We start from the raw sequence: 9,822 nt of genomic DNA, 5'->3' as shown, positions 1-9,822 counted from the left end.
ACTATCTCAACTGATTCGGTTACCTCCCTACCATCGGCATTCTTTAAAATCAATCTGCCATGTACATTTTTCCTTTTACTTGCTACATATCTAAAAAACTGTTTAGGATTCTCTTTAGCCTGCATGGCCAATGTTCTTTCGTAATCCTTTTTTGCTTTTCTTACCACACTCGTCACCCTTCTGGCCTGCGCTTTATACCGTTCATGTGCCTGCCGGTCACCCTTCTCCTTAAATTCCCTCCATAGTTGTTTCTTTTTTTGCAACTCAAGCTTAATGGTGTTATTCATCCATTTAACCCCTACTTGATTTATTATTCGGACTCTAGGTATACAGTCAGCCATTGCTTCATGCAAGCACTTCTTAACTACCTCCCATGCACTATCAACTTCTAGTCCTTGCAGTTGTACATGCCATGGCACTGAACCAATCAAACTCCTAAGCTTGTCATACTTTCCCGCCCGATAATTCCACATGTACCCTGTCTTAATTGAAAATTCTACACCTTTAGCCACCTCCCAAGTTAAGACCCTATGATCACTCTCACCGATTGGTGGCAATGTGGTCATATTTGTTACAGCCAAATCCTCAGATGTAATTACTAGGTCAAGCACTCTCTGACCCCTAGTATTTTCCATTACATGCTGTCTCAGATAGTTATCCCTTAATAACCGCATAAAATCCAGTTCCTTCCTCCCGTGTGTCCTCTCCTCACTCCAATCAATGCGACCATAGTTGAAATCTCCCATAATAATCACCCTCCTTCCACCCATTTCTTCTATTTGCTTGTGCATACTGTCACCACCATCTTTTCCATCACCTGGTCTATAGCAGCACCCAATTGTATATTTAGTTCTGCTAGCCACAATCTCACACCAAATGGCCTCAGATGTGCTCTTTTCTCTATCCTGCAATTCAACTTCTATTCTCCTTGGCTGGAGCTCATCAGCTATCATCAACAATACTCCTCCCCCCATTTTATTCTCTCTGTCATTCCTGAACACACTATACCCATCACATTCAATCCCACTAGTTATATCATCTACAGTCAGCCATGTTTCACTAATACCTATAACCTGTGGTCTGGAAGTGCCAACCATGGCCAAAAACTCTTCCTTCTTGTTCCTAATACTCCTAGTATTAGTGTACATGAATTTAAGACTCCCATTAGCCCCAACCCTACCTTGATGCCTTATATTAACTATCCCACTCTGATTTGTTGTCCTTATTTGCTCTGGCATATTATATTCATTCTTACATTCAACTGCCTCCATAAGGACTGTATCTCTACCCACCCCCCCTAACAAATCTAGTTTCCCTGAATTTGCACATCCACTACATTCAGCAACACTTTCTCGAGTCTTCTTACACCGTAACCATTCAAATGCAAGCCATCCATCTTATATAGATCCTTTCGCCCATCAAACTCACTCCACACATCCACAAATTCCACACCACGCGTCATACATAACCCACGCATAAAGTCATTTGCAATTATAGCCCTCCTTTTAAACATTTCACTGTCATACCGTGGCAAAAGACTAATCATTCTAACTCTCTCACTCTTTTCTTTTGCTACCTCAAACAATTCATTCAGGTGTTCTATCATTTCCATTTTATCTCCTTTCAAATCATTCGTACCTGTCACAACAATCATTTCTTTCACCCTTTCCTTTTGCTCTCTAATAGACGCAGTTACGTTCTTTATGGTCGCACCAGGTTGGTACGATTTTGTCAAATCCTCTACTAACACACCTCGTACTAACGAATCTCCATACAGCACTCTATCCTTCATTTTGTTCATGTTCACATTCATACGACTATTTTTCCTGTCACACCTTTTATTATTGGTTGGTTCATTCAGTCTACTTTTGTTCATGCACTCTAGCTGCTGTTTTGCTCTTTCTATCGCACTATTCAACAACGCGATCTCACTCAATGCATCTATCTCATCTTTTTTGTTCTCTGAGAAACCATTTATACTATCATTCACACTTTCTACATTCACACTCTCACAATTTTCATGTACAACTTTGCCGTTTCTTGTCATATCCCTATTTCCTTCATTTTGAAGGTTGACAAAAATATCACACTCACGATCCGAAATACACTTCAATTCCGCATTCTCCCTACATTTTCTACACACATTCAATCCTTTATCATCATCTAACCACACTCCGACCGCACTCCGCAAAGCGTACATTTCACAGCTAGTACACTGACTCATTTCTTTTATGCTACCGTTCTTTGATAACGATGGCGAACCTTCATTACTGGCCGCCATTTTCCTACGCACAGGTGCCATATTTATCTGTAACGTGTTTTGTCAAATTAAACGTTATAACACACCAAAAATAGACGCACTAAAATATGCAAGGCAAATAAAACAAAACTACACAACATTAAGTAATTTGTATCGATAACTGAAAATGATACTTATCTTATCTGGAGCTTGCACGAACTCTACTCATTACGAATTCATCTAGCGGCGACTTCTGACATAGATTATGTTATAAAACACTTTAGTACACTAACCACGTTAATAAAGCTCTAATAATATACCAAAATTAAACACTTAAGTCCATTAAATTGAATCCAAAACACCAATAAATCAACAAAAAACAAATCTCTCAGGAGCTCTCCGATAGCACGACCGTTCACCAGCTAGCCTCGACACCCTAGTGTCGAGGCTAGCTGGTGAACGGTAATTTCTATACCAAACTTTAACTCCTAAAGTTTGGTATAGAAAAAATGTTTGTACTCTCCAGATAACACATATACAAATTTTACCTTTTCCCACACAAAGTAAGATAAAAACACGCCAACAGTATATCCAGCAGCATGTGAAATGTCGTTGAGTCATCTGTGCAAAAGGTTCGTTTTTGAAGGAACGGTCATGGTAGGGCATAATAAGGGTAAACAGTACTATAAGAAAATACCATACACTCGAGTGACTTTGGACTTAAGGTAATCGTTCATCCACTGCAGCTGCTGTTTTGTGTTTAGTAATGTAAAAATAATGGGTGAGCTACAAATTCTTTAAAAGTTTCTTTGTGAATAGTTCTGATTGTTTAGAATTTTGTAACAGAAAGTTAACATAAAATATACAATCAAAGCTAATAATCAGTGAAATAATAATAATAATAATAATAAATAACTATTTATTTGTGGTGCCATATGAAGTAATCTAAGAAGAAGAATGAAGGAAAACGATTATGAAAAATTGACAGTGGCTGAAAAATACGAATTTTTAGTTATCATTGAGATAATTGATTGCCACTTTCTTTTGAATAAGAGTTCAAATTTATTTCTAAAAAGAAATTTGTATTTCTGATGGAATTAGTGTAAGATATGCATTGGAAAAATCACCTTGTAGTTGGAAAGAATTACCTGAAAGAGTTAAAAAAAGAATTCTTGGTTAATAAAATATAACCATCAGCTGAAGTGGGAAATTGGTTCAACTATCTCTGGACAAACTAAAAAATTGGATGATAGAATCAACATGCAAATATCAAATATTGCTTGCCAAAGGAAGAGAAAAATCAAAATCATTAGCGATGTTAATAGGGAGGGCCTGTTCTTGATTTAAATGAAATTGGATGCCCAAAACGTGAAACCATAATGTGTACTTTTAAATGCTTTTGGAAACATAACGAAAGATTCTGTGCTTTTAATAATTTTCAGCAATATATGTATTGGTTTCAAAAAAATAAATATGCAACTAATTTTGCTACAGTAATAAATTCCCAAAGATCACCAAATGAAAAATTAACTTTTAGATGAGAGTTACATTGTCAAAAACCACATGATGGCAATTCCACAAGCATGGGAAAGAACCTTTGATGTATTTTTCAATTTATTTATTTTCTGGATGTTACATTCAGTAAATACAATTTGTAAATAATATTTCATTCAAATAAAAGGTGTAAATTTAAATGAACAATTTGGATGTCATCGATGTGTTATACAAATTTAAGTAATACCATAACGTATTTTTTTTCCTTGCAAAATTTCATGCCACAAATAACCAGAGACTTTTTTTTTGACTCAGTGAATTAAAAGTCTTGTTTGTTCATGCAATCCCTCAAATATTTCATGAAACTGTCAACTCTTGGAACCAAAAGGAATAATCAGGTATTAAATAGCAAGAATTTTAGTGTAGAAGATTTCACCTGAAAAGTTACACTACTGTAAGAATTTGGCTATTTTACAGAGCCATTTGTTAATAATATTACAGTCAAATAAAAGGTAACATAGAAATCATCAAAGTATATATTACAGAGCTAATATTCATTTGAAATAATAAGAAATAACTATTTATTTGTTGTGCTGGCAAAAGAAATTTCTAAAAGAAAACGCAATGGCGTTTACTTAAAATTACTAATGCTAAAGAAAAAAATAAATAAATTTCAGTTACAGAAATAGGCTAAGAGCACAAGGAATCGCAGGTAAAATTAATAGTCAATATTGGTTTTAAAAAAATAAATGTAAGCATAATTTACTACAGCAATAATTTCCCACGGGAATGAATAATTTTAGAATATGTGTGTCATCACAATCATGTGAATGCTAATCACTTAGTCATATGTAAATATTTGAGAAACATCCAAACTTGGGAAAAGGATACCAATAACCCAATTTATGGATGTGACTCATTTCATCTTCATGAAAGACCCTTTTTAAGAAAACCGCGATTTGTAGTAACTGCTCGTTGGTGGGATATTTCTCATGACGATAACATAGCATCTATGGGCTGAAATCTAAAGGAAGAAGTATTCAAATATTTCAGGTTACAGTATTTACAGAAATTTCGTTTTTGTGTTTGTGTTGTGGTGTGGATATAAAATTCAACTATTTTGGAATATTTTTTTGGAATATTCGTATTTAGAAGAGCCATTCTGGAAAGCTGTAAGTAATTTTAAATTATCATTATAATTTCTAGAATACATACAAAAGGTTTTGCAATCCATTTAACTGGCCTTTTATTTTAATTTATTTATTTTAAAATGCTGTAGAGACACCAGCATATAATTAAATTCTTCAGAAAATCTCGAAATACTATCGCCGTGTAAACTTAAAAAAAAATCTCCATTGAGAGATAGGAAAAACTGATAGCTGGCAGATATATATGTCACCAAAAGACAGGTGTTGTGAATATATGTTAGCCCCGGTAACCTGTAATGAAAAGTCAACTGCATTTTGAGACTTGTATTTGTGTTCTGTGTTGTGAATATATGTTAAAAATCAACAATTTGGAATATTCAGAAAACCTAGATAGTACCAAGATGTTCTCATTCTGGAAAGAAATGTCAGTTAATTTTTTTTAAACTTAAACATAACAATTGATAATTGTAATTTCAATAATCACTGCTCGTATGTTTTGGTAAGCGTAATTCTAATACTGAATAGTTTTTTATGCATTCGTGATATCTGTAAATTCCTATTTCTGCATATCTCATTGTAAATAATATCTGTGAAATAAATATGTAAACTTAAAAGAACAAACATGATGTGTTATGTATGTTTAAGTAAGATCACTTTCGAAATCGCCATGAATTCACACACGATTTATTTATTTATTGAACTTTAAGTTCTTAATTTTAGACAAATCAAAATATTCTGATGAATTATGAATAAAATATGAATTTGAATTATAATATGAATATAGAAGAAAATACAGATGAGCTATGGAAAAAAAAGTGAGGGACAATTAGCATATAATCAAATTATTCAGAAAAACCCGAAAGACAGCCGCCATCACGACTTACTCTTAGAATTCCCACCCTTTAACAGGAAAGAAATGCCCCATAATGTATTGGAAATTAGTACACCCATCTCTAGACAACCAAACAAAACATGACGACAATGACGTACGTGTGTCACCCTGGGAAATTCCAAGATATCTTATCTCAGAAACATTACTCACAATTCCATAGCCAAACCAAAACACCATGCGATATCACAGAGAGATGTATGTTCCCCAGAAATTTCCAAACACATAACGTCACGATTCTTATCTCTAAATATCACTCACAAGGCAATAAAAGAAGCCAAAACACCATGTGATGTCCCTGACAGACGAGGGCCCCAGCGAAATTCCAAACATTCCAAAATCTATAATAACAAACATCCACGTCACGATTCCTTATCTTATCTTGATCTTGTCAGAAGTGTCCCAGCAATCACGACACGATTCCTTATCCACTGATGTATCTTCCTTTCCATTCAAAACAATAACGTCACTTATTTACAACTAACAAATGACGTCACTTATTTGCACCTAACAAATGGCATCACTTATCTACATCTCATAACAACCCACACCCACGTCAAGATTCCTTATCTTATCTTGATCAGTGTCCCACCAATCACAACACGAATCCTTATCTCTACCATCACCCATAATTCCATACGCGAACCAAAACACAAGAACCACGTCACTGACACATATGCCCCCAGGGAAATTCCAATCTCATGACATCACGTCCACAATGAGGTCATCTTCTTATCAACCAATGACGTCACGATTCCTTATCGTATCTTGATCTTGTTCAAACCGCAATCCCTACTACTGAGATTTTTTCGGCATTTGACGAATTTCTGAAACAACACAAACTTCCGCTTTTTAAACTTGTGTCTATTACTACTGATGGTGCTCCTGCAATGATTGGTAATAAATCAGGCTTCATTTCATTATGTAAAAACGATTTTTTAATGTTAAAATATCCAGATTTTTTAACGTACCACAGTATTATTCACCAACAAGTACTGTGTAGTAAAAGATTAAACACAAAAGATGTTTTGGATATTATATTTAAAATTGTAAATTCTGTTCGAGGAAAAGCCCTGCAACGGTGGTTATTTAAATTACAGGCAGATGACAGGGAATTTCTCTTTTACAATAATGTTCGCTTCGCTGGCTCAGCAGAAGTCAATTTTTAGAAAGATTTCTTGTATTAATTAACGATATAAAATTTTTCTTGATAAAAAAGGAGATATTTATTCACAATTGAGTGATAAAAGATGGTTATTACACTTATCATTTTAATAGATTTCTGTACGAAATTAAGCAATTTAAATTTAGAGTTACAAGGTAGAGATAAAAATTTAATTGACATGTTAAGTTCAATAAAAACTTTCCAACAATACTTACTTTTATTAAAGAAAAATATAAATGACCGCGAATTTAGACATCTCCCATATTTATTAACATTTTTTGAACAAAATCAAGAAATGCTTCGCTATGATTTAAAAGAATTTATTCGTGAAATAGAATTAGTTGAGGAAGAAATAAATTCAAGATTTAAAGATTTTAATAAAACTGAAATGATTGTATCTTTTATTGATAATCCATTTCAAGAAAACTTTAACATCACAGAAATTTCAAATAAAATTAGTGGGCTGTTTGATATAAACCAAGCTGAAGTAGAACTTGAGTTAATAAACATTCAGAATAGTTTACATTTAAAATCAATAAACAATGAAGTCATTTGGAAGTATGCGCATAAAAAATTCCCAATATTAACTGATATTGCGCGAAAAATTCTGTCGTGTTTCTATTCAACATACTTATCAGAATCCGCTTTTTCAAATATGACCGTCATAAAAAATCAATTAAGAAACCAAATTACAAATGATCATTTGGATGATTGTCTTCGATTGGCCACTTCTTCATATCAACTTGACTGTGAAAATATTGCGAGGTACAAACAATGCCAAATTTCATATGAACTTTTTTTTTTTTTTAATCAACCAGCATTTCGTGTAGCTTGTGAGTTTGTAATCAATCTGTTGTTTTTTCTAACTTTGGTTTTCCAAAATAGAGAAATAAATATTTTATTCCAATTTTTTTTTTTGTTGTATTAAAATAATTAAAAGTGATAAATAAATTTGTAAATACACAAAGTTTTTAGTTGTGTATTTTTTTAGCTGTTTATTTTTAGTTGTTTATTTGTGCATAATCAGATATCAGGTTTGGGGAACGTGATCTATAGATGAGAGTAGATCGCCGAATAACTTTTTATAGAAAAGTAGGTCGCGTAGTAAAAAAGATTGGACACCACTGGCGTAAACTATTCCAGAAAACAGCGGTGGAATAAAAGGGGATTAGTTAGCTCCGGGAAGACAGTTGTTGGGCTGTGAATGCACGTTGATATTCTCGCATCCACAGCCCAAATTACCCCCTGATTTTTTAAGCTTTAGACGTAAGTAAAAACATGACGGAGTCCAGATAAAAAAAAAAACGAACAAATATATGGTTGCAAAAGGACTACCGTGAGAAATAAAAAGAAGTTATTAATTAATGTTCTGTTTTCCAACAACCAATCGGCTGTGGATATGTCTTGAGCAGGAAATGATACTGAAAATTTTAGAAACTATGATTGGGATGCGTTTGTCAAGAAATGCTTGAGGTGTTAACTAGTCCAAGAAGAGATCTTTTTTTTTATTATTATTTGGGTATTATCAAAGGTTAAACGGAGGCAAATTGAGATCTATCTCTGCAAGAAATAAGATGACTGTTTTAGTAATATTAAAGTTCGCTGTGGTGCACCTCACCGCACTTGAAAATAAGGTGCGTTGGTTATGGGAGATCCTTAAGCTTGGAATTGCTGAACATTAGAAAGTTAATTCGATGTAAGTGGAAATTGTGAAGGACCATCCAATTTGCTAGCGTATCAACGTCGAAATGTATCACTAGCTGCTCCATTCAAAGGATTTATAATCAGAAACAAAAGTAAACGAATGAGTGTGAATTTCAATCAGGAATCCTCAGCTTCTAATGAGAATTGCGAATTCTCTATCTTGCAGCGCAATCCGTGAGTAGAATTGGCAATCCGTGTATTATATAACGAGAGAGAGCAGTGTTTAATAACATTAGTAAATTAAGAAAACAAACACAAATTTGCACATATGTAAAAATCACACATAAAATAGTAAATAACGATCAGTAATATTAAAAACAATCCTAACGAGAAGGATGAGCCTGGTAAGCTGCTACCAGTTAACTAATATTTGGCTCTATATTTGTTAGTAGCATTCTTAAATCACCGCGATCAGCTATTTGCAGTCAGTTTCTTTTTTTTTAGTTAAAACATTTGCGACCGTACTGAACCCATGTTCTACTAAATATGATAATGGAAATGCGATTAAAAACTTTTTTTTACTACAGCCCACACATAATCCAGGATAAAGTATGGGCATCTGCATTTGCAATCAGAACTGTTGGTACCCGTTTCTTCTGTGTTTGTACTTGAAAACGGGTCCAAACCCAATCGGATATTTTCGTTTCAATAATATCTTTAAATCGTTGGTTGAAATCACAATGGAGAGCCTCCAAGCTGAGAACGGCTTCATCACATTTTTCCATTGTTGATACATTTGGAAACTGGTTGAATTCTCCTTGTCATAAGTTTCGTTTGTGTAGGACAAGTTTTGACACAAACGCAGAAATAACAGCTTTTGTTTTTATCAAATTCAGTTCATCTCCTTGGAGCTGTAGATTTGTTTCATGAAATTTGTTAAACAAGTCGGTCAAATAAGCTATGTCACTTTTGAAGTTAATCAAGTTGGCTCGTAAAGATTCATCTCTGTTTTCTAAAAAGTGTAGATTTTAGAGAACAGTAAAAACTGTAAAAGTCAAAGAGTTTTTAAAATCGATTCAAACAGGCACCCTCTGATAACCAACGAACTTCTGTATGGAGCAGCAAGCGATTGAATTCTTCATCGTTTTCAATAAAAAGTTCTCCAAACAATCTGTCATTCAATGAATGCCTTTTGATTTTGTTTACTGCTGTAATTACATAATGTAATGATCCGTGTAGACAA

Source organism: Typopeltis vanoorti, chromosome 16 (assembly GCF_054136105.1).
Source record: "Typopeltis vanoorti isolate ZY-2024b chromosome 16, IOZ_Tvanoo_1.0, whole genome shotgun sequence".
Classification (NCBI taxonomy): domain Eukaryota; kingdom Metazoa; phylum Arthropoda; class Arachnida; order Uropygi; family Thelyphonidae; genus Typopeltis; species Typopeltis vanoorti.
The sequence above is the reverse complement of the archived record's forward strand: the minus strand, read 5'-3'. Positions refer to the sequence as shown.